This window comes from Oncorhynchus tshawytscha, linkage group LG08 (genome assembly GCF_018296145.1).
Source record: "Oncorhynchus tshawytscha isolate Ot180627B linkage group LG08, Otsh_v2.0, whole genome shotgun sequence".
Classification (NCBI taxonomy): Eukaryota; Metazoa; Chordata; class Actinopteri; order Salmoniformes; family Salmonidae; genus Oncorhynchus; species Oncorhynchus tshawytscha.
In genome coordinates this window covers 66,613,173-66,640,104 of record NC_056436.1, presented here as the reverse complement: position 1 = coordinate 66,640,104, position 26,932 = coordinate 66,613,173, and the positions used below count along the sequence as shown (strand labels likewise).

At 47.4% G+C, this 26,932-nt stretch overlaps 1 long non-coding RNA gene and 1 pseudogene across 1 annotated transcript; both read right to left on the bottom strand.

Annotated features, from left to right (window-relative positions):
* Window positions 1-1,581: 1,581 nt before the first annotated feature.
* Window positions 1,582-4,182, bottom strand: LOC121846925. Its single transcript, XR_006083918.1, has 2 exons — window positions 2,645-4,182; window positions 1,582-1,765 (listed from the first exon to the last, which is right to left on the bottom strand). It is a non-coding gene; the product is annotated as an uncharacterized LOC121846925 (long non-coding RNA).
* Window positions 4,183-4,965: 783 nt separating this feature from the next.
* On the bottom strand, window positions 4,966-26,617 carry LOC112256071 (annotated as a pseudogene).
* Between the last annotated feature and the right edge of the window lie 315 nt (window positions 26,618-26,932).

Genomic DNA, 26,932 nt, shown 5'->3' with positions numbered 1-26,932 from the left:
TGGAGAGGGCGGCTACGCTACGTACGGCAGAGTGGCTAGGACAAAAAACATTTCACAAAACGTTTCAAAAGGTTGTTTTTTTCTGAAATGTTTCAGTACAACATGTCGAACACAAAGATAGATTACAAAACAAAGAGAACAAATGGTTTCAACAACACAGTGGGTGCTGAACTGAAAACAACCCAAATATAGCATCAATATCATCAACGGCAATGTAAGATCACAATTTACGCTCATAATTCAAACTATTGGGGATATTACATTTTTATATATATATATAAAAATCACATGAGACAGGAGCCTATAATGTTTGGACACAGGCACACTCCCATGTCCTCAGACTCCGGTAGGTAGGGGAAAACTGTACATCACTGGTTACTGACCACCACAAAATGGCAACTTGGGTTAAGGGTAAAGCACTGGGGAGCAAAGGGTGGACAACAACATAACAATCTTTAAGCCAATAGCATTTACCCTCCAAAAATACCTTACATGCACAATAGCTAGAGCAGCATTAGGGGAAAGAGAAAGGCATCTAGTTCTATATTCTAGAAAAGGAAACTAACAGATCAAGCTGACGCTTTGAATTTTCCTCCAAGTTAGATTGTTCTGTAGAACAGGAGGTTGAAGAAACTTGTCAGACGGAATCTGGTGTCCAATTAAAAATCACGGGAAAGCATTGTGCTCGTTTTCCACAGAGAAACAAATGAAGTAGAAAAGATCAAAATGCAGAGAGAGATAAGTAACTGGTTTTGAAGACAGATTGAAAGGAAATCCTCTCCAGTTTGGTCATTGAGTTAGTGGGGTCTTTATTGATCGTCGTCAGTGCTACAATTTTCACAACCCTCCCAGGAATAGCAGAGAGGTCACTAGAAAAGCTGTACAGGAAAAGAAAAGGGTTTGAACGTACATTCAATATCTGTTACTGAGGTACTACAAGGGTATTCCCTTGATAAGACGGCATTGAGAGTTAATCGTAGAGACTACTCCTTTAGAAAGACAACGATGACTTGTCAATACAACCATGGGTGGATCCACATAGATACCGTCTCCTTCGCAAAGCCACTCTAGAGTATGGAAGAATAAACACAATCCACCCTTGAATGGTGAATCCCTTTATCTTGTTAGAAAGGGATGGTTGAATCCACACGCTGGCTACACTACCGGTCCTATCTTAAAGGGATGGTTGAATCCACACGCTGGCTACACCACCGGTCCTATCTTAAAGGGATGGTTGAATCCACACGCTGGCTACACTACCGGTCCTATCTTAAAGGGATGGTTGAATCCACACGCTGGCTACACCACCGGTCCTATCTTAAAGGGATGGTTGAATCCACACGCTGGCTACACTACCGGTCCTATCTTCAAGGGATGGTTGAATCCACACGCTGGCTCCTATCCTATCTTAAAGGGATGGGTGGATCCACACACTGGCTACACCACCGGTCCTATCTTAAAGGGATGGGTGGATCCACACGCTGGCTATCACCACACGCTACACGGTCCTATCTTAAAGGGATGGTTGGATCCACACACTACTCCTATCTTAAAGGGATGGGTGGATCCACACACTGGCTACACCACCGGTCCTATCTTAAAGGGATGGGTGGATCCACACGCTGGCTACACCACCGGTCCTATCTTAAAGGGATGGGTGGATCCACACGCTGGCTACACCACCGGTCCTATCTTAAAGGGATGGGTGGATCCACACGCTGGCTACACTACCGGTCCTATCTTAAAGGGATGGGTGGATCCACATCTTAAAGCTGGCTCCACACTACCACCGGTCCTATCTTAAAGGGATGGGTGGATCCACACGCTGGCTACACCACCGGTCCTATCTTAAAGGGATGGGTGGATCCACACGCTGGCTACACTACCGGTCCTATCTTAAAGGGATGGTTGATTCCACACGCTGGCTACACTACCGGTCCTATCTTAAAGGGATGGGTGGATCCACACGCTGGCTACACCACCGGTCCTATCTTAAAGGGATGGGTGGATCCACACGCTGGCTACACTACCGGTCCTATCTTAAAGGGATGGGTGGATCCACACGCTGGCTACACCACCGGTCCTATCTTAAAGGGATGGGTGGATCCACACGCTGGCTACACTACCGGTCCTATCTTAAAGGGATGGTTGAATCCACACGCTGGCTACACTACCGGTCCTATCTTAAAGGGATGGGTGGATCCACACGCTGGCTACACCACCGGTCCTATCTTAAAGGGATGGTTGGTGGATCCACACGCCTGGCTACACTACCGGTCCTATCTTAAAGGGATGGGTGGATCCACACGCTGGCTACACCACCGGTCCTATCTTAAAGGGATGGGTGGATCCACACGCTGGCTACACTACCGGTCCTATCTTAAAGGGATGGTTGAATCCACACGCTGGCTACACTACCGGTCCTATCTTAAAGGGATGGTTGAATCCACACGCTGGCTACACTACCGGTCCTATCTTAAAGGGATGGTTGAATCCACACGCTGGCTACACCACCGGTCCTATCTTAAAGGGATGGTTGAATCCACACGCTGGCTACACCACCGGTCCTATCTTAAAGGGATGGTTGAATCCACACGCTGGCTACACTACCGGTCCTATCTTAAAGGGATGGTTGAATCCACACGCTGGCTACACTACCGGTCCTATCTTAAAGGGATGGTTGAATCCACACGCTGGCTACACCGCCGGTCCTATCTTAAAGGGATGGTTGGATCCACACGCTGGCTACACCGCCGGTCCTATCTTAAAGTTATGGGTGGATCCACACGCTGGCTACACCACCGGTCCTATCTTAAAGGGATGGGTGGATCCACACGCTGGCTACACCACCGGTCCCATCTTAAAGGGATGGGTGGATCCACACGCTGGCTACACCACCGGTCCTATCTTAAAGGGATGGGTGGATCCACACAGGCTGATAAAGCGCCAGTGGAGAGCCGAGTTCTTCAGGGGCTGGATTGGGGGAGAAAGAGAGGGAGGAGGGGAGAAAGACAGCAAGACCTCGCCTTGTCACCCGTCCCTGTTGTCTTTGGAAGTCAGCGGTATTCCATGTGCATCACCTGCCCTATGGCTGACTGCTGTGTGGATGTGTTAGGAAAACCCAGGAGGCGCCAGAGCTATCTGTCTGGCTGGTACTAAACCACACTGTAGCCATCCGAGCTCAGCCTGACTAACCATTCACATGTCAGTGCCTCCCCCCTGCTGGCCAAACCTCTGTCCTACAAACCACTACACAGCAGATTCAAATAACCAACTCATCAAGCTTTGATTATTTGAATCAGCTGTGTAGTGCTAGGGCAAAAAACAAAAGGTGCACCTGAAGAGGGGGTTGGGAAATCTTGCCCTAGGCTGCCCACTGGGCTCAGCTCACTCTGGGTGGGTGGGTGGGTGTGTCTACTCGGGGTTAATAAGTGCCTCTGAAAAACAACAATGTCCACACACAATAATTCAGTCTTTTTGTATGAAGTGAAATTCCAATCCACTATCCAACTGATATGAAACTGTTGTCACATGATGTTGAAGCTCCACACCGCTTCAGGGGTCTTCCTTTACAGAACAAACGCTTCTGAACAAACCTAACTGTTGAGTATAAGACCATGTGTAAAGTGATGATACAGAATCCATAGGACACCATCCATCTGACCTTTCAACAGGAAGTGACTGGAGCGGGAAAAAAGGAGCCTGGCCATTACATCATAAAAAGGGGACGTAAAAACAGGGAAGCGAGTTATCGCCTGCCAAAGGAGAGATTTCACCATCTTAAGAAGAAGAGAGACAGACCGAAAGGGTCTGACGCAGCAGAGGAGTGGAGACAGATTTAACATGCTTCCTTAAGGTTTCAGCTCCACACTGACATTATTCATCCCTACACTAGCCAACAGACAGACAGACAGACAAGGAATCAGGTAGCCTGGTCCCAGATCTGATTAGCTTTAGAGAACTTGGCTAAAGCTAGCTGACTTGTCTTCAGATACATATCTCGGATCAGGCTAGGAATCGGCCAATAGAAGCTTGGTGTCGTGTTGTCTTATTGTTGTACACATTTTCCATATTATCTTAAATGAGAGAGAGAGAGAGGTCAGAGAGAGAGATCAGAGAGAGAGAGAGAGAGGTCAGAGAGAGAGGTCAGAGAGAGGTCAGAGAGAGAGAGAGAGAGGTCAGAGAGAGAGAGATCAGAGAGAGAGGTCAGAGAGAGAGAGATCAGAGAGAGAGAGATCAGAGAGAGAGAGAGAGAAATGTCAGAGAGAGAGAGAGGTCAGAGAGAGGTCAGAGAGAAAGAGAGAGATCAGAGAGAGAAAGAGAGAGAGAGAGAGAGAGAGAGAAATGTCAGAGAGAGAGAGAGAGTCAGAGAGAGGTCAGAGAGAGAGAGAGATCAGAGAGAGAGAGATCAGAGAGAGAGAAATGTCAGAGAGAGAGAGGTCAGAGAGAGAGAGATCAGAGAGAGAGGTCAGAGAGAGAGAGGTCAGAGAGAGAGAGGTCAGAGAGAGAGGTCAGAGAGAGAGAGGTCAGGGAGAGAGAGATCAGGGAGAGAGATCAGAGAGAGAGAGAAATGTCAGAGAGAGAGAGGTCAGAGAGAGAGAGAAATGTCAGAGAGAGGTCAGAGAGAGAGAGGTCAGAGAGAGGGAGAGAGAGAGAAATGTCAGAGAGAGAGAGGTCAGAGAGAGAGAGGTCAGAGAGAGAGAGTCAGAGAGAGAGAGGTCAGAGAGAGAGAGGTCAGAGAGAGAGAGATCAGAGAGAGAGGTCAGAGAGAGAGAGATCAGAGAGAGAGAAATGTCAGAGAGAGAAATGTCAAGAGAGAGAGAAAAATGTCAAGAGAGAGAGAGATCAGAGAGAGAGAGAGAAATGTCAGAGAGAGAGGTCAGAGAGCGAGAGATCAGAGAGAGAGAGAAATGTCAGAGAGAGAGATGTCAGAGAGAGAGAGGTCAGAGAGAGAGAGGTCAGAGAGAGGGAGAGAGAGAGAAATGTCAGAGAGAGAGAGAGAGAGGTCAGAGAGAGAGATGTCAGAGAGCGAGAGAGACGTCAGAGAGAGCGAGATGGGCCAAACCTTCACTCCTCTCTCACTGATCAAAACAACCAGGGAGAAAACTGCTAGCCTCACGGTCCAGCCTCATTGCAGAGATGCTACTCAAAACAAAAACACCTACAATCATAACAGATCAACAGCAAAAAAAAATTGCTTTCACCAAAAAAATAAAAAATAAAAATACAACTCAAGAAATATACCAATCCAATTATTGAATCCTTGAGAAGAGAGTTATTGCTGAAGGTGTGTTGGTGTGGAGGGATATGGAGGTAAGGGGGAGGGGTTGAGGGAGGTCCGAGGAAGGGGTTCCGGAGGGGGAGAGGGGGCATGTTGTGGACGGGCGGATCACTCCTGGACTGGTACTGTGTTTTGAAGGATCCAGCTGAAACCGGATCAAACCGGGACCCCAGTGTAAATCTGCTTGAGGTCGGTGAGGAGGGTTGGTGGTAATGATGAAAATGGTGGGAGGGGGTGGGTTGTTGGTTTCCAGGGGTGATGGAGGAATGTTGGGGTGCTATTGGTCAGAGGAGATGTCTCTGTCTGCCTCAGCCTTGCTGGGTTGCCCTGGCGATGGGACGTGGGGGGGATGGGACACAGGGGCGATGGCGTGAGCCAGGGCCAGAGCCTCTACCCCTGCACCTGCCCCTGTCAAACCCCCTGCTGCCACGCTTATCAGACCTGCAGGAAACCTGAGAGAGAGAGAGATGGAGGAGAGAGCGAGAGACGGGGGGAAGAGAGCGAGAGACGGGGGAAGAGAGCGCGAGACGGGGGAAGAGAGCGAGACGGGGAAGAGAGCGAGACGGGGGAAGAGAGCGAGACGGGGGAAGAGAGCGCGAGACGGGGAAGAGAGCGCGAGACGGGGGAAGAGAGCGCGAGACGGGGGAAGAGAGCGCGAGACGGGGAAGAGAGCGCGAGACGGGGAAGAGAGCGCGAGACGGGGAAGAGAGCGAGACGGGGGGAAGAGAGCGCGAGACGGGGAAGAGAGCGCGAGACGGGGGGGGGAGAGAGCGAGACGGGGGGAAGAGAGCGCGAGACGGGGAAGAGAGCGACGAGACGGGGAAGAGAGCGAGACGGGGGGAAGAGAGCGCGAGACGGGGAAGAGAGCGCGAGAGAGCGCGAGACGGGGGAAGAGAGCGAGACGGGGGAAGAGAGCGCGAGACGGGGGAAGAGAGACGGGGGAAGAGAGCGAGACGGGGGGAAGAGAGCGAGAGACGGGGAAGAGAGCGCGAGACGGGGGAAGAGAGCGCGAGACGGGGAAGAGAGCGCGAGACGGGGAAGAGAGCGGAGAGCGAGACGGGGGGAAGAGAGCGCGAGACGGGGAAGAGAGCGAGACGGGGGAAGAGAGCGAGACGGGGAAGAGAGCGAGACGGGGGAAGAGAGCGCGAGACGGGGGAAGAGAGCGCGAGACGGGGGAAGAGAGCGAGACGGGGGAAGAGAGCGCGGGGGAAGAGAGCGGACGGGGGAAGAGAGCGAGACGGGGAAGAGAGCGCGAGACGGGGGAGAAGAGAGCGCGAGACGGGGAAGAGAGCGGGAGACGGGGGGAAGAGAGCGCGAGACGGGGAAGAGAGCGCGAGACGGGGAAGAGAGCGCGAGACGGGGGAAGAGAGCGCGAGACGGGGAAGAGAGCGAGACGGGGGGAGAGCGCGAGACGGGGAAGAGAGCGCGAGACGGGGGAAGAGAGCGCGAGACGGGGGAAGAGAGCGCGAGACGGGGAAGAGAGCGCGAGACGGGGAAGAGAGCGCGAGACGGGGAAGAGAGCGCGAGACGGGGAAGAGAGCGAGACGGGGGGAAGAGAGCGCGAGACGGGGAAGAGAGCGGGGAAGAGCGAGACGGGGAAGAGAGCGCGAGACGGGGAAAGAGAGCGCGAGACGGGGGGAAGAGAGCGCGAGACGGGGGAAGAGAGCGAGACGGGGGAAGAGAGCGCGAGACGGGGAAGAGAGCGCGAGACGGGGAAGAGAGCGAGACGGGGAAGAGAGCGAGACGGGGGAAGAGAGCGCGAGACGGGGAAGAGAGCGCGAGACGGGGAAGAGAGCGCGAGACGGGGAAGAGAGAGACGGGGGAGAAGAGAGCGAGACGGGGGAAGAGAGCGCGAGACGGGGGAAGAGAGCGCGAGACGGGGGAAGAGAGCGCGAGACGGGGAAGAGAGCGCGAGACGGGGGAAGAGAGCGCGAGACGGGGAAGAGAGCGCGAGACGGGGAAGAGAGCGCGAGACGGGGAAGAGAGCGCGAGACGGGGAAGAGAGCGCGAGACGGGGAAGAGAGCGCGAGACGGGGGAAGAGAGCGAGACGGGGGAAGAGAGCGCGAGACGGGGGAAGAGAGCGCGAGACGGGGAAGAGAGCGCGAGACGGGGGAAGAGAGCGCGAGACGGGGAAGAGAGCGCGAGACGGGGGAAGAGAGCGCGAGACGGGGGAAGAGAGCGCGAGACGGGGGAAGAGAGCGCGAGACGGGGGAGAGAGCGAGACGGGGAAGAGAGCGCGAGACGGGGAGAGCGCGAGACGGGGGGAGAGCGCGAGACGGGGAGAGCGCGAGACGGGGAGAGAGAGAGACGGGGGAGAGAGCGAGACGGGGAGGAGAGACGCGAGACGGGGAGAGCGCGAGACGGGGAGAGCGCGAGACGGGGAGAGCGAGACGGGGGAGAGCGCGAGACGGGGAGAGCGCGAGACGGGGAGAGCGCGAGACGGGGGAGAGCGAGACGGGGGAGAGCGCGAGACGGGGAGAGCGCGAGACGGGGGAGAGCGCGAGACGGGGGAGAGCGAGACGGGGAGAGCGAGACGGGGAGAGAGAGAGACGGGGGAGAGAGAGACGGGGGGAGAGAGACGGGGGAGAGAGAGACGGGGGAGAGAGAGACGGGGACGGGGGGAGAGAGAGAGACGGGGAGAGAGAGAGACGGGGGGAGAGAGACGGGGAGAGAGAGAGGGGGAGAGAGAGACGGGGGAGAGAGAGACGGGGGAGAGAGAGACGGGGAGAGAGAGACGGGGGAGAGAGAGACGGGGGAGAGAGAGACGGGGAGAGAGAGAGAGACGGGGAGAGAGAGACGGGGAGAGAGAGACGGGGGAGAGAGAGACGGGGAGAGAGAGACGGGGAGAGAGAGACGGGGGAGAGAGAGACGGGGGAGAGAGACGGGGAGAGAGAGACGGGGAGAGAGAGAGAGACGGGGGGAGAGAGAGAGACGGGGGAGAGAGAGGGGGGACGGGGAGAGAGAGACGGGGAGAGAGAGAGAGATGGGAGAGAGAGAGAGGGGGAGAGAGACGGGGAGAGAGACGGGGAGAGAGACGGGGAGAGAGACGGGAGGAGAGAGAGATGGAGGAGAGAGAGAGAGATGGAGGAGAGAGAGAGAGATGGAGGGGAGAGAGAGAGATGGAGGGGAGAGAGAGAGATGGAGGGGAGAGAGAGATGGAGGGGAGAGAGAGAGATGGAGGGGAGAGTGAGAGATGGAGGGGAGAGAGAGAGATGGAGGGGAGAGAGAGACAGAGATGGAGGAGAGAAAGAGAGAAAGAGAGAGTGGATTTGTATATCACGAGGTCAACATGCTATAGAATATTCAGATACAATTGATAATTGATTAAATAATCCTGACACTTCCTGACTTGGTTGTCCTCCTCTCCCATGCTCACCTTAACCGCTGGGGGTCTCACCTGTATGCTGAGGCTATGTTGAGTTCGGGGTGGACTGTCGCAACCTCCATACTGGGCCACTGGGACGCTGCCATCAGATACTCCTTATTCACACAGTTCTTCAGACTGTCTGGAATACGACCTAACAGAACACAGACAGACATACAGACGGGGTGGACAGACATACAGACGGGGGGGACAGACATACAGACGGGGGGACAGACATACAGACGGGGGGACAGACATACAGACGGGGGGGGCAGACATACAGACGGGGGGGCAGACATACAGACGGGGGGGACAGACATACAGACGGGGGGACAGACATACAGACGGGGGGACAGACATACAGACGGGGGGACAGACATACAGACGGGGGGACAGACATACAGACGGGGGGGGACAGACATACAGACGGGGGGGGACAGACATACAGACGGGGGGACAGACATACAGACGGGGGGACAGACATACAGACGGGGGGACAGACATACAGACGGGGGGACAGACATACAGATAGATAGACAGACATACAGATAGACAGACATACAGACGGGGGGGACAGACATGCAGACGGGGGGACAGACAGAGAGAGAAACGGGACAGACAGATGGGGTCAAGGGGTTGGTGGACCTAAGATATCAGAACACCACACCACTTCAGAACCTCAAAACATGCAGCCATATTCAAGCTATGTAAAACCACTGAAATGATTTAATAACCAATGTATAACCAGGAAACAAATAATCCAAAAATAGGATTGAGTGTTAGGGCGTGGTTTTACCAGTGATGGCACGGCGCACCTCCCTGGCTGCCTCCTCTCTGGCCTCGATGGAGGCCTGCTCACTGTACCAGGAGGTGTGGGGGTACAGATGAGGTTGGGAGCATCTTTCAGAGGGCCCTGTGAGAAACTACAAGGGGGGGGGGGTTAGTAGGGCTGACACCATTTAGTCAACGGGTCTATTGTTTGGTCAATATGATGTTGGTCGACCGAGATTTCTTCAGTCGACCAGTAGCAATATATATATATCATGGTGTACAAGACCCCTGTCTGAGTGGACTGATCCATTGTGGAGGCTGTGGGGATGGTACAGTCACTAAGATGTACTACTGAAATTGTATATGATTATATTACATAAGAACAATGGTGCAACGCAAATAAAAATTATATTATTTTACTACAAATGTGTTCTAATACGTTGGATAGTGGTTGCTGTCCGCAGTTCTGAAACACATCAGTGCGCTGTTGAATTGGCAACATTTCTAGACCATGTTGCTACATGCATAATAGCCAAGTTAACCACCATATTGGTGTTGAGATATCAGAAGAATGAGGAGATGAGAAAACAGCACTTGCCTTATTGTCAAAGAATAGTGAAGAGAGCGGAAACCCCAACTTAATTATGTCTACAATCAATGGCCTAACTGTTAAATGTGTCTGGCTTTATAAATCATCCATATACAGTGCTTGCGAAAGTATTCGGCCCCCTTGAACTTTGCGACCTTTTGCCACATTTCAGGCTTCAAACATAAAGATATAAAACTGTATTTTTTTGTGAAGAATCAACAACAAGTGGGACACAATCATGAAGTGGAACGACATTTATTGGATATTTCAAACTTTTTTAACAAATCAAAAACTGAAAAATTGGGCGTGCAAAATTATTCAGCCCCCTTAAGTTAATACTTTGTAGCGCCACCTTTTGCTGCGATTACAGCTGTAAGTCGCTTGGGGTATGTCTCTATCAGTTTTGCACATCGAGAGACTGACATTTTTTCCCATTCCTCCTTGCAAAACAGCTCGAGCTCAGTGAGGTTGGATGGAGAGCATTTGTGAACAGCAGTTTTCAGTTCTTTCCACAGATTCTCGATTGGATTCAGGTCTGGACTTTGACTTGGCCATTCTAACACCTGGATATGTTTATTTTTGAACCATTCCATTGTAGATTTTGCTTTATGTTTTGGATCATTGTCTTGTTGGAAGACATCTCCGTCCCAGTCTCAGGTCTTTTGCAGACTCCATCAGGTTCTCTTCCAGAATGGTCCTGTATTTGGCTCCATCCATCTTCCCATCAATTTTAACCATCTTCCCTGTCCCTGCTGAAGAAAAGCAGGCCCAAACCATGATGCTGCCACCACCATGTTTGACAGTGGGGATGGTGTGTTCAGGGTGATGAGCTGTTGCTTTTACGCCAAATATAACGTTTTGCATTGTCGCCAAAAAGTTCAATTTTGGTTTCATCTGACCAGAGCACCTTCTTCCACATGTTTGGTGTGTCTCCCAGGTGGCTTGTGGCAAACTTTAAACAACAATTTTTATGGATATCTTTAAGAAATGGCTTTCTTCTTGCCACTCTTCCATAAATGCCAGATTTGTGCAATATACGACTGATTGTTGTCCTATGGACAGAGTCTCCCACCTCAGCTGTAGATCTCTGCAGTTCATCCATAGTGATCATGGGCCTCTTGGCTGCATCTCTGATCAGTCTTCTCCTTGTATGAGCTGAAAGTTTAGAGGGACGGCCAGGTCTTGGTAGATTTGCAGTGGTCTGATGGGCAGTGGTCTGCAAAAGGTCGCAAAGTTCAAGGGGGCCGAATACTTTCGCAAGGCACTGTATATCTACAGAAATAAGACAGCTCCTGCTACTGTTGCCTGTTTGAGTGTTTGTTTAATATCCTACTGATTCTGTGAGCACCAAGCTTCACGCAGCAACATGTCAAGTACAACATGTTTTAATCTTTGCCTTGCTGTAATAAAGGCTTTACACTTTATAGTGAGCACAGCCTCTATGCTATTGTGTTTATTTACTGTTGTTTACAGTGTTCCAAGTTGTCAGGAAAATTATATTTATAATAATAATAATGCTCCTTTTTTCTTGATCTCGTTATTGTTATGATGATGGTGATCATTATAATAACAAGTAATATCATTATCATTAGTAGACTTGGTACAGCAGCCTTGTATAACCACCATTGTTGAGCTGTAGGACTAACAGTGCATCCTATTTAGGCTTCATACCGTAACTAAGGCCTATAATTCAATACTTACATAGACTACTATATCAATCTAATATCATCACTAGTCATCACTTGGGGCCCCCGCGTGGCACAGCGGTCTAAGGCACTGTATCCCAGTGCTAGAGGCATCACTAAGGACCCTGGTTCGATCCCGGGCTCTCTCACAACCGGCTGTGATCGGGAGTCCCATAAGGCGGCACAGTGCCGTCCCGGTTAGGGTAGGGTTTGGCTGGGGTAGGCCATCATTGTAAAAATAATAATTTGTTCTTAACCGACTTGCCTAGTTAAAGGTTTAATAAATAAAACTATCATTTGTGGCAGGTGTGATATCCCTCCTAAATGGCTCAGGCTAATGTTCCTATCGACCCAGCAGGCTAGACACCTTGTTTTATTGGTTTGTAACTGTAATGAAAGTTGTATTGTCAACTTGGTTTGTATTTAAATGCCATTTTAAACGTGTACATGACACTGCAACAACATTTCCCCATGGGGACAGTAGAGTCAGTGAAATACAATCAAGCATTTGAGTTTAAAAATTAAATAAAGCGATCCTTGAATAATTAGCCTAACAATAAATAAACCATTATATTTTGAAAATTGCATTCACGAATGCGACTGTTTTTAGTCTTTGCTCTAATAATGGCTTGACAAAAAAACGTTACAACAAACTCTCTGGTACACTTATAATGTATTTAGTGTTGTTTATAATGTTCCAAACGGTCAGAAAGATTATAATCTAACAGAAGCTGTTTGGCACACAGCGCTTTCTCCATACCTTCTTTTTCTTGATCTCTAGTATTTTCCACAACTAGTCACATTTATTCCACACATCTGACTTCCTCATTCTCCCGTTTCAAGTTCGCCACATCCTCTGCATTTTGCTGTTATGGTGTTCGAAGATTGTTATAATCACATCAATAAATTGGCTGATATGCTATAGGTCTGGCCCTATTGGTCACGTGCATGCGATGCATACATGTGTCACATAAAGAGAACAAGGGTTGAGGGAACAGGGAATGTTTCATAAACAAATGAGGGATTTTGTTCCCATAACCTTTCACTCAGATATGGCTGTAATTATGTGGCAGCTTCAGCAACACGAACAGTGAGATAAACATTGTGTTGTTCACTGCAGCAGGGAGAGAGATGATGGGTGCAAGTCACACAGTCAATCTCTGTCTTTTCTTTTTAAACAGCAAGTCTGAGCCCGGCAACTTATATGTGGAAAACTAGACGTTAAAACATGTGGCCGAAAGAACAGACAACTCTTGGTATACCAGGATTTTTTTTTTAGTTGGGGACAGCCTTAGGAAAGAAAGAGGGAGAGTCAAGGTTAGAGAGGAACGACTGAACAGCCAGTGCGTGGGTGTACCTGAAGGGCTCTGTCTCGTGGACGTCCAGCGCGGCTCCTCGTATACGTCCTTCCTTCAGGGCCTGAGCCAGAGCCTTCTCATCCACCAGACCCCCCCGCGCAGAGTTCACCAGGAACGCTCCCTGACGCATCTTCAGAGGGACCACACACACAGTGTTAAAGTAATACACACTCACAAAACTCACTGCACCAGTATAAGGACTAGACTTTAACTATACTTTGTGCAAAGTCACCTTTTTCAGCAGAACATATAGTTACTATTTCAATACATTTCCCACAAAACTACTACTTTTTAAAAACCATTTCAATATAGATCCTACAAAATGACCACTTCTTGAAACAATTTGAATACAGATCCCACAAAATTACTACTTTTTAAAACAATTTGAAAACAGATCTGAGAAGGCAACTACTTAAAAGATATTTTAAAATTGTAATTACATTATCATGCAATTATAAAGACATTTCCAAAGTCCTATGTTGCTATTGTAATCAAAGTTAATACACCTGATGTTAACAGTGGCTGTACTACGTCATGAATATACAGCACCAGTCAAAAGTTTGACACATACTCATTCCAGGGTTTCTTTATTTTACTATCTATACATTGTACAATAATAGTGAAAACATCAACACTATGAAATAACAAATGTGGAATCATGTAGCATGCAAATTTCTATATATTTTATATTTAAGATTCTTCAAAGTAGTTAACATAGTTTCAACTAAAGGGCAACTATTTTCTTTGGTGGCTACAAATTACTTTGTAATTTCAATGACAGTATCAACATTTGAGCTTTTATAACAAATGAGTATCTTTACAGTATTACATAGTTTCTAGGGCATAATATGTGCTTCAACAGTAGATACTACTCATATAGGCACAATACAGGCAGTATCACAATCAATTCCAACATTTTCTGCTGCTCCTAAATAGAATAGGTTGCTCCTAAATAGAATAGGTTGCTCCTAAATAGAATAGGGTGCTCCTAAATAGAATAGGGTGCCCCTAAATAGAATAGGGTGCCCCTAAATAGAATAGGGTGCTCCTAACTTTAAGTGGGAGCACCAGTACTTCCAAATAACTGTTTTTCCTTTAGAGCCCTGTGCATACCTGTTTGATGGTGAAGTCATTGATGAGGTGGTGGTTGTGTTCGTTGAGGCTGCAGTGTAGAGAGACACAGTCAGAGTGGATGAGCAGGTCCTGGAGGGTAGCCATCCTCTGCAGGCCAAGGGAGCGCTCCACACCATCAGGCAGGTATGGGTCGTAGAAGATCACCCCGAAACCAAACGCCTTGGCCCGCAGAGCCACCGCCTGGCCCACACGACCTGTAGAGAGAGGGCAACACAGGGTTAACAATTGTTTTCCCTAGAGTATTTTGGTGGGGGCATTTAGGCACCCAAAGCAAATTCCAGGGCCTCTGGCAGACCCTATTGTTGATTAAAAAAAAGAAGGGCCAGTCTTAGACCAAATTCAGCTGCTCCAAATCTGCCCATTCTACATTACCTCCTAACTCCATAAACATACATATCCTGCCCCCAGTACACCCACTTACCCAGGCCGATGATGCCCAGCGTCTCCCCCCGGATGCGGGCAGCGTCGCCGGCTACCTCCCTGATCTGCTCCACGCTGGAGGCCCTGGTGCCCTCCCTCAGGGCCTGGTGCATCCAGGTGACCCGACGGTACAGGTTTAGGATCAGACACAAGGATGTGTCGGCCGTCTCCTCCACCGACGACGCCGGCACGTTACACACTGCGATGCCTGGAGGGGGGGGTAGGTTGTAAAGGCTGAAGTAGGTACACTATTGGCAGAACATAGCGAAGGCCTAAGGCCAGAGAAGTGGTGGTCTGTGTATCTGTTGATGTGTAATACCTATCCGTGTGTACCTGTTTGTCTGCATACTGTGTGTGCATCTGTACGTGACTCACCCAGCTCAGCTGCGGCTTTGATGTCGACGTTGTCATAGCCGCTGCCGATCCTGACGATGACTCGGAGGCCTTTGAACTTGTCCAGGTCGTCTCTAGAGAGAGTGATGGTGTGGTAGAGCAGAGCCCCCACCGCCTCGTTCAGCACCTAGAGAGTTAACACACATTAATACAGCCTGGTTCAACACCTACAGAGTTAACACACATTAATACAGCCTGGTTCAACACCTAGAGAGTTAACACACATTAATACAGCCTGGTTCAACACCTAGAGAGTTAACACACATTAATACAGCCTGGTTCAACACCTAGAGAGTTAACACACATTAATACAGCCTGGTTCAACACCTAGAGAGTTAACACACATTAATACAGCCTGGTTCAACACCTACAGAGTTAACACACATTAATACAGCCTGGTTCAACACCTACAGAGTTAACACACATTAATACAGCCTGGTTCAACACCTAGAGAGTTAACACACATTAATACAGCCTGGTTCAACACCTAGAGAGTTAACACACATTAATACAGCCTGGTTCAACACCTAGAGAGTTAACACACATTAATACAGCCTGGTTCAACACCTAGAGAGTTAACACACATTAATACAGCCTGGTTCAACACCTAGAGAGTTAACACACATTAATACAGCCTGGTTCAACACCTACAGAGTTAACACACATTAATACAGCCTGGTTCAACACCTAGAGAGTTAACACACATTAATACAGCCTGGTTCAACACCTACAGAGTTAACACACATTAATACAGCCTGGTTCAACACCTAGAGAGTTAACACACATTAATACAGCCTGGTTCAACACCTAGAGAGTTAACACACATTAATACAGCCTGGTTCAACACCTAGAGAGTTAACACACATTAATACAGCCTGGTTCAACACCTAGAGAGTTAACACACATTAATACAGCCTGGTTCAACACCTACAGAGTTAACACACATTAATACAGCCTGGTTCAACACCTAGAGAGTTAACACACATTAATACAGCCTGGTTCAACACCTAGAGAGTTAACACACATTAATACAGCCTGGTTCAACACCTACAGAGTTAACACACATTAATACAGCCTGGTTCAACACCTAGAGAGTTAACACACATTAATACAGCCTGGTTCAACACCTAGAGTTAACACACATTAATACAGCCTGGTTCAACACCTAGAGAGTTAACACACATTAATACAGCCTGGTTCAACACCTACAGAGTTAACACACATTAATACAGCCTGGTTCAACACCTACAGAGTTAACACACATTAATACAGCCTGGTTCAACACCTAGAGAGTTAACACACATTAATACAGCCTGGTTCAACACCTAGAGAGTTAACACAATACAGCCTGGTTCAACACCTAGAGAGTTAATACAGCCTGGTTCAACACCTAGAGAGTTAACACACATTAATACAGCCTGGTTCAACACCTACAGAGTTAACACACATTAATACAGCCTGGTTCAACACCTAGAGAGTTAACACACATTAATACAGCCTGGTTCAACACCTACAGAGTTAACACACATTAATACAGCCTGGTTCAACACCTAGAGAGTTAACACACATTAATACAGCCTGGTTCAACACCTACAGAGTTAACACACATTAATACAGCCTGGTTCAACACCTAGAGAGTTAACACACATTAATACAGCCTGGTTCAACACCTAGAGAGTTAACACACATTAATACAGCCTGGTTCAACACCTAGAGAGTTAACACACATTAATACAGCCTGGTTCAACACCTACAGAGTTAACACACATTAATACAGCCTGAGTTAACACACATTAATACAGCCTGGTTCAACACCTAGAGAGTTAACACACATTAATACAGCCTGGTTCAACACCTAGAGAGTTAACACACATTAATACAGCCTGGTTCAACACCTAGAGAGTTAACACACATTAATACAGCCTGGTTCAACACCTAGAGAGTTAACACACATTTATACAGCCTGGTTCAACACCTACAGAGTTAACACACATTAATACAGCCTGGTTCAACACCTAGAGAGTTAACACACATTAATACAGCCTGGTTCAACACCTAGAGAGTTAACACACATTTATACAGCCTGGTTCAACACCTAGAGAGTTAACACACATTTATACAGCCTGGTTCAACACCTAGAGAGTTAACACACATTTATACAGCCTGGTTCAACACCTAGAGAGTTAACACACATTAATACAGCCTGGTTCAACACCTAGAGAGTTAACACACATTAATACAGCCTGGTTCAACACCTAGAGAGTTAACACACATTAATACAGCCTGGTTCAACACCTACAGAGTTAACACACATTAATACAGCCTGAGTTAACACACATTAATACAGCCTGGTTCAACACCTAGAGAGTTAACACACATTAATACAGCCTGGTTCAACACCTAGAGAGTTAACACACATTAATACAGCCTGGTTCAACACCTAGAGAGTTAACACACATTAATACAGCCTGGTTCAACACCTAGAGAGTTAACACACATTTATACAGCCTGGTTCAACACCTACAGAGTTAACACACATTAATACAGCCTGGTTCAACACCTAGAGAGTTAACACACATTAATACAGCCTGGTTCAACACCTAGAGAGTTAACACACATTTATACAGCCTGGTTCAACACCTAGAGAGTTAACACACATTAATACAGCCTGGTTCAACACCTAGAGAGTTAACACACATTAATACAGCCTGGTTCAACACCTAGAGAGTTAACACACATTAATACAGCCTGGTTCAACACCTACAGAGTTAACACACATTAATACAGCCTGAGTTAACACACATTAATACAGCCTGGTTCAACACCTAGAGAGTTAACACACATTAATACAGCCTGGTTCAACACCTAGAGAGTTAACACACATTAATACAGCCTGGTTCAACACCTAGAGAGTTAACACACATTAATACAGCCTGGTTCAACACCTAGAGAGTTAACACACATTTATACAGCCTGGTTCAACACCTACAGAGTTAACACACATTAATACAGCCTGGTTCAACACCTAGAGAGTTAACACACATTAATACAGCCTGGTTCAACACCTAGAGAGTTAACACACATTTATACAGCCTGGTTCAACACCTAGAGAGTTAACACACATTAATACAGCCTGGTTCAACACCTACAGAGTTAACACACATTAATACAGCCTGGTTCAACACCTAGAGAGTTAACACACATTAATACAGCCTGGTTCAACACCTAGAGAGTTAACACACATTAATACAGCCTGGTTCAACACCTAGAGAGTTAACACAGCTATACTGCTGGTTGTCCAGGTGAGAAACGAGCGCTGCATCGTCAACAAAAGCGCTGCATCGTCAACAAAACAAAAACACTGGTCGTGGGGCGGACAGTGGCGCTGTCTTTAAGGGAAAGTTCATCGATACTAAACATATGGCTGGCAGTCAGGAAGTAGTCTTGAAGAACTGTCTCTTTTTTTTCATATGAAACTGCTGCTTATAGCCACATGAACAGGAAGCTTACACCAAGTATATTATCATGCATGTGTGTGTACGTACGTGTTTGTCCCGTGTCTGTGTCTGTGTGTGTGTGTCTACCTTCTCATGGATCTCCTGGGTGGACTGGGCATCACAGAAGGCAACAGTGGCCACGTCTTTCAGGATGGGCATCTCTATGGTGCAGTCACGCCCGTCCAGTAGGGCAACCAGGGGCCGAGGGTGCATGGGCCCGTTCAGGATGGGGGGGCGGATGCCTGCCAGGGGAGACAGGACAATTACGCATGATTTGATTTGGCATTTTGAAACATCACTAAATGTTGTATTCTTCTCACATGCCGATTTGGTTCCAATGGCTGGCTAGGTTGGTTGCAGCATGCAACACTCTATTTTGAGTTGGTTGTTTGCCCAGACAAAATTACTTCCTTTGGGAATATGTGACAGTGAAAACACAGCATGCCGCAGCATTTTCTTCCAGATGTGACGGTCCACTGAGCTTAGTGATTCAACAATCTTTCTGGAGCCTGCACAAGGGCAATATGAGTCACTGCTCTAAACCTGAACACACCACTGCCCTGACCATTAAAACACACACCATTAATTTCCCTTCAAACTCAACCAGGCATGACAATAGCCACTAGCATCATCAGTGCTGGGGCCAGCCAGAGTAGAGTCAACCTGTATAATGAGTCTGACCACCAACATGACTACTACTACAAGTCCAACTTCTCTCAAAGTCAGTCCCATAACGCCCTCCACATCTCCGGTCCCCTCCACATCTCCGGTCCTCCCTACAAATAGCCAGGGTCTTGTCACCACCAGCACTCTGAGGGAGCACTGAGCAGTATGTGTGCTGCTATGGTTACGTAATAATAATAATGGAACTGAATCTGCTACAAAGAGAGCATCTGAGATCACAAAGAGATAGAGGCTTCAAGAGGACACTGTTACAAGCTCAATACATTCAACTCACCAAGCCCATGCACTCACACCCGCTATGATGACACACACACACACCACCCCTGTCCCCGTCCAGCGTAGAGGATGACGATGCTTGCGGATCTGGCTGGCTGCAGTGCCAGCAAGGGGTGGAGAGGAGGGCGAGTGTGACTCCTGTTCCGTACACACACGCCATTGACACAGACTTTTTGTCCAGCGTGATCCTGCGTACGTCTACCACCATTCATTACTGCAATTACATCTGCACGGAAATAATCAATAATAAATTAACACTTAGTGGCCAGAACGTGACAAAGCCAGACAAACACAAGCCTAACATCTGGTAAAGGCCACGGGAGAAATCTGGCAGCTAACATCATCACGGATACCATCATCACTAGTCTTAGCTCTCTCTGCCTCTCTATCTCTCTGAACTGATTATGAACAGCCCTTCTCTCTCACAGAAAAGTGTAACACACAAACACACCCCTGGTCCCTAGACCAGAACCACCCCCTATCCACACCACACATGTGCGTACACACTCTCTGCCCTGCGTGACAGGTGTATGGTCTGGGGGGGTGTGTGTCTCACTGGAGCATTCACGTGGACAGAGGGAAGGACCCATGCAAAGGCCGATACACAGACAGACATGCCCAAACAAACACTCTGTGCCATAGTGAGGGGGGGTCTGGTGGAAGACAAATATTTGTGGACGCTTCCTGTGATGTCGGAGTATTTCCCAACACACACACACACAAACACACACACGTCCCCCTAATATGTAATGGGTCTAGCTGAGGAGGCTTAATAACAACGTGAATCTGCATCTCATTAAAAACCATCAAGCATTTTCCTTTATGGTAGCCTAGCGGTTAGAGCAGGTAGCCTAGCGGGGCGGCAGGTAGCCTGGCGGCAGGTAGCCTGGCAGTTAGAGGGGCGGCAGGTAGCCTGGCGGTTAGAGGGGCGGCAGGTAGCCTAGTGGTTAGAGGGACGGCAGGTAGCCTAGTGGTTAGAGGGACAGCAGGTAGCCTAGTGGTTAGAGGGGCGGCAGGTAGCCTAGTGGTTAGAGGGACGGCAGGTAGCCTAGTGGTTAGAGGGACAGCAGGTAGCCTAGTGGTTAGAGGGGTGGCAGGTAGCCTAGTGGTTAGAGGGGTGGCAGGTAGCCTAGTGGTTAGAGTGTTGGTGGATCCAATCCCCGAGCTGACATGGTAAAAATCTGTCGATCTGCCCCTGAACAAGGAAGTTAACCCACTGTTCCAAGGTAAGCATCATTGTAAAAAAGAATTTGTCCTTAACTGACTTGCCTAGTTAAATTAAGGTTACATATCTTAATGTCCACATGCTGGATATCACAATGGATCCACAATGACTGGTTAACAAGAACACACACACGTAAAGTACCCTTGCATACTCGAGGCCTATGGAGCACAAGCATGGCCGAGCACACAATGCAATTCATTCAGCGCTTCATTCATTCTCTCCCTCCCTCTGCCTGTGGTTTGAGGAGTGTGAGAGAGCAGAGTGAGGGAGAGGTGAGGGGGAGGGGCAGGGGGAGGGGCAGGGTAATAATGTAGCGCTGCTCCACCCTACCTCCAGCCAGACACACAGTTGCTCAATTCCTTTAACAGCTACAAGGACGCGCCAAGCAAAAAGGAAACAGCACACACACACACACACTCGTTGGCAACACCACACCCAAGTCCATATCTTCAAGCTCTCCTTCACACACACATTTTACGACACACACACGGAGCCTAACCTTGCATTATGAAGTTAACCAGCCTGTCTTCCTCTCTCTCTCACCTCGCTCTCTATCTTTCGTTCGTTCTCTCTCTCTCTCTCTCTGTCTGTCAGAATGTTCTTGGATGGTTAGGACCCTACTGTCATCCACACCCAGTCCCTCCCCCACCGCCCAGCTCCAATCACGGGCAGCTCTATTGAGGGCCAGCCAACCAGCACTAACTTCATTAGCATAGCCAGGCAGCGACTGGGCTGGGGGCGGTTAGGCTGTTGTTTTTTTAAAGAGACAGCTGGCCTGTTTTCCTGTAGCCACGACCCTTCACCCTGCTCCTCTCACTCCTCTCAGGGGACCAGACTCTTCCAGACAACTCCCTCCATTTTATCATCACCCAAGAGCTGCATTTTGCACCATTTTATTTAGCCTTGTACAACAATATAGACAGTACAAACCAGAAAGAAGCCAAATATGTCCAAATTTAATAAGGTAACTGGACCATCTTTAATGAGACTTTTTGTTTGTTTTTGTATACACTACAAATTAGGCTTGGCATGACCTGTAATGCAATTTAAAAAAAAATACTATATTAAATAGCAATAACACCATGCTACCTTTACGGTAGGGATGGGCACGGTTATTAGAATATTTAAAAATCTAAACAGACGTTAGTATTCGATTACTTGTGAGAGTATTCATAAAAAAATATATAAATATATGGCTATTTTACCAATGAAAAGGCTTTGTCTAAAATGTAATACAAGTATTTGAGACATTGCTACATGGTCTATCATTGTAGGCTATTACATTTGACATTTCAATAAAACAACACCTTTATCACAGTTTTTATGAGTGCCCCCAATAAAAACGCACCAGTAGCCAGCACACGTTTTACACGTGTAGCTTGTTGTTATTGTCGGTGAATCATAGCAGCGCTACAGTCAGAGGCTGCATGTGTAATCATAGCAGCACTACAGTCAGAGGCTGCATGTGTAATCATAGCAGCGCTACAGTCAGAGGCTGCATGTGTAATCATAGCAGCGCTACAGTCAGAGGATGCATGTGTAATCATAGCAGCGCTACAGTCAGAGGATGCATGTGTAATCATAGCAGCGCTACAGTCAGAGGCTGCATGTGTAATCATAGCAGCGCTACAGTCAGAGGCTGCATGTGTAATCATAGCAGCGCTACAGTCAGAGGATGCATGTGTAATCATAGCAGCGCTACAGTCAGAGGCTGCATGTGTAATCATAGCAGCGCTACAGTCAGAGGATGCATGTGTAATCATAGCAGCGCTACAGTTAGAGGATGCATGTGTAATCATAGCAGCGCTACAGTCAGAGGCTGCATGTGTAATCATAGCAGCGCTACAGTCAGAGGATGCATGTGTAATCATAGCAGCGCTACAGTCAGAGGCTGCATGTGTAATCATAGCAGCGCTACTGTCAGAGGATGCATGTGTAATCATAGCAGCGCTACTGTCAGAGGATGCATGTGTAATCATAGCAGCGCTACTGTCAGAGGATGCATGTGTAATCATAGCAGCGCTACAGTCAGAGGATGCATGTGTAATCATAGCAGCGCTACAGTCAGAGGATGCATGTGTAATCATAGCAGCGCTACAGTCAGAGGATGCATGTGTAATCATAGCAGCGCTACAGTCAGAGGCTGCATGTCAGAGGATGCATGTGTAATCATAGCAGCGCTACTGTCAGAGGATGCATGTGTAATCATAGCAGCGCTACAGTCAGAGGCTGCATGTGTAATCATAGCAGCGCTACAGTCAGAGGCTGCATGTGTAATCATAGCAGCGCTACAGTCAGAGGATGCATATGTAATCATAGCAGCGCTACAGTCAGAGGATGCATGTGTAATCATAGCAGCGCTACAGTCAGAGGCTGCATGTGTAATCATAGCAGCGCTACAGTCAGAGGCTGCATGTGTAATCATAGCAGCGCTACAGTCAGAGGATGCATGTGTAATCATAGCAGCGCTACAGTCAGAGGATGCATGTGTAATCATAGCAGCGCTACAGTCAGAGGCTGCATGTGTAATCATAGCAGCGCTACAGTCAGAGGATGCATGTGTAATCATAGCAGCGCTACTGTCAGAGGCTGCACGTGTAGCAAGTGAAGTGGGAGATTCCTAATCAAAGCTCCTTTTCTGCGTCTGCTGAAACAAGCAGAGCTCAGCACACCGCCTCTCTCCCCAGTCACACGAGCAAGTCTCCATTGAAAATCTTTCAAACATGTATTTCGACTATTAGGATATCTCCCCAAAAGATCTATATATTATTCTAATAGTGAAATCATTTCAAATGCCCATTCCTACTTTTCAGTTAATTTCTGTCTTTGTCAAAAGAAACCTTGATCATGATGTAGCCTAATGTAACCAGTAATTTATACTAGCCTGCCACAGATCGTCATCATTTGTACCTTGCCTTGGCATAGTTTCTCGTGGCTCACAGCTCAGACACACCAGCTTAGCCACCCACTAACCCCCCTTGAAATCCCCACAGACAGGAACAGGAAGTGCAATAAGGGCATTGTGCTCTCTCTCTCCAACTGTCCCAAACCCATGCCTTCACTAACCTACCCGCCACTGTTCACACCAATAGACTAATCATTAATAACAGACTTCCCATATCAGCGGCTGATGTAAACCAAGTGCCAGCGATTATAGTCATAGACATGTGACAATACATTCAACCAATTTCAGGTATCATTTTTCTAAAAGACCACACACATCCTTGAGCCCAATCAAGACATGTCTGGAGGAAGTTCTGATAGCACAGTATGCGCACTGTAAAGAAACATGTTGTATTATGAATGTGTGATGTTGGTGTAGCAATATGACTATAACGAATTGTGAAATGATAATATTCAGATACCCTGAACGTGTGTAAGATGTATGACTTTGTCTGTCCCTCCTTACCCTCACAGATGCGGTCAAGTCTCTGCCGCTTGACTTTGTGCTTGTCCATTAGAGCCATAGGCTGGCAGTCCTAACCCAGGACACAGCAAGACAACAGCACAGAGCACTAAGGAGGCTCTTCAACAGGACACCAGCACGAGAAACCACTACTACCCACTGAGCAACACCTGCAGAGAGAGTGAGAAAGAGAGACAGAGTTGTTGTTACCTGTTAGAATGTGAAAGACTTTACTGCTCATCATGTCTGCTGTAATGCATTTCTTCTGCCACTTGGATTTCTCCTTTTGTGACAATAAAGTTAGACAGAAATTGAATTTGAGAGACAGGGAGGAAGGGATAGTTACTGCTGCAGGATAGGACCCTCAACGGGTTAGTTGTAGAAATGTGCTTTCAAGTCCTAGCAGGCTAAAGCAATTACAATAACACAGGGTCCTAAGGATGAGGCATCTACTAAACAGATGATAGGCCCATGTTCTTACACAAAATAATGTAGCATACATGTGTCTACACTTGTGATATATAACATTACGAAATTGAATGAAACCATGACTAAAGGAACTGACAAACACATGCCTATGTAGTGTGGTATTGGTGAGTGTGTACTCTTCCTTCTGCTTCCTCTGTGGTTTACCTAGGGCTTGTTTCAGTACTTTGAAAATGCATACATTCTTCTTCTCTTCCAAATGGTTATACCTGCTCTGACATGACTGGATTGGTGAAAGCTATGTAGTTTAACCCTTACTTTCACCTATCCAATAGTGTGAAATCCTGGCAGAATCTCAAACTGAACACTTGGCCCCTAAGCCCTTTATCGAGTGATAGAAGTGTTCAGTAGGAGATTTAGCCAATGATTACCTAATCAGGACAGACAAAGGAATGGTGCAGCTTCAAAGTATTTGACCAAGGCCGTAAACGGAAAGACGAATAACCATATGGGGGAGTGGCAGACTTACCAGCAGGAGAATCCACTCAGTGTCTGTTCTGTCTGCAACTCACAACATCTGTTCAGATCTCACTGTCAAGCAGAGACAAAACAGTTTGTTATTATCAGAGGGTCTTCTTCACTCACACCCTCTCAAACAAACTTACTTCAATTCGATAACATATCAGTCACTCACTACTAGTCTAGGCCTAAGCAATATAAAAATGTGAGTGCTAAACATGGAGTACCTTGGATTGTTTGGCAGAAAGATGTGAGGCCTTATAACAGAAAGTGTTTGTTGAACAGTAGCTAGGCCTAGATCCCTGATTGATGAAGACTGGTGTCTAACAATTTATAAAGTAGGCATACATATATATATATGTATGTGTGGTAACCTAGTGGTTTAGGAGGTTGGGCCAGTAACTTAACGGTTGCTGGTTCAAATTCCTGAGCTGACTAGGTGAAATATGCCGATGTGCCCTTGAGCAAGGCATATAACCCTAATTGTCCCTGTAATTCACTTTGGATAAGAATGTCTGCTAAATGACTAAAATGTAAATGTGATGTGTACAAGTTTGGCTAGGCCTACAAACTGGACTCCAACAGAATTCTCTACTAAATGACACTTAGCTACAAAGAATCACAATCAAAGTTTAAGAAGTTGGGACAACATTCCAATACGTACGTATATGTAAAAAGTAGCAATGAATATGCATAAAAAAATCTTGAAACCCATCACAAAGTAATCAACAGACAGTGCGGTTTATGGAAACAATGGCAGTTTTGATATCATTGATACAAAGTATTGAATACAGTGTTTCGCAAGCCAAAACCATTACCACATGTGGCTGCCAAAGTTTAGGCCTAACTACATTTCACTATCCCTTCAAAATTTAACAACTAGCTACAAGTTTCAAAACTCTGCAGAATACGCTATGCTAACTATTTAACTAGATGGCTACTGATAACGGCCGTTATCGCATCTGGCTAGTTAGCGAACGTTAGCTAGTTAGCCAACTAACGAACATTAGCTAACTAGGCAGCTAACCGTGCCAGAAAAACAAATTCTTCTGATCGATAGGAATCATATTTCAATTAAACAAAACGCCCTGTAACCATCCCAAAAATTCACATTAAGTTCTCAACCTTCTGATGGCTTGTTTATTTTATCAAGCATATCAATCTACGGTTGGATGGTTAGCATAGCAAGTTAGCTTGCTTGCTAGATATACTACTGCGTGTGAGAGATGCGTACAGGGGAGCCCATTTTCGTCCGATTCGCTATCAGCGAATGGCGCTACAATGTGAATATCTGAAATGCAGTAGCACAAGAACACCGGGAAACGTGGATATCCACAACGTGCACGTTATGCACGCATCATTCGCTACCCCGGTAACCTAGTAACGCAAGAGCGGTGGATTAATTACCCCAAGAAATGTCTTTCAGTCGTGTTGCGGTGTCTGGACAGTTTGCGTGCGTCGGTGGTCTTCCCTCTCTCCCGATCGCCATGAAATCTGAGAAAGAGGAAGTCGCAGGTTCATGGGGGGTCAGGCCGCCGTACACAACGTGACGGGCAGAGTGAGAGGTACCAGTGCACTGTTTTGGGAGGGGAAGGCAGAGCGCCCTCACCTTCCATGGCGGTGGACAGACAGCACACCCATTGGCTTTCTCCATAAAGTGTACTTCATGTGTACTATGGTCTGGATAAACTATTACGATTTATCGTGCAAAGTTCTGCAGAGGAAATTGTTTTTAACAGGGTCACTGCCCTAAGTTAATGAATATAGAGCAATGGATCATATCGTTTGTATTTTTCCTTTCAAACAAACATGCCCCCCCCACAGGTCTTACTCGAATAAAATACCTCTGGACAGATCATTGAGAAACAATCTTTAGAACGTTTAGATAACTGAGTGACCACCA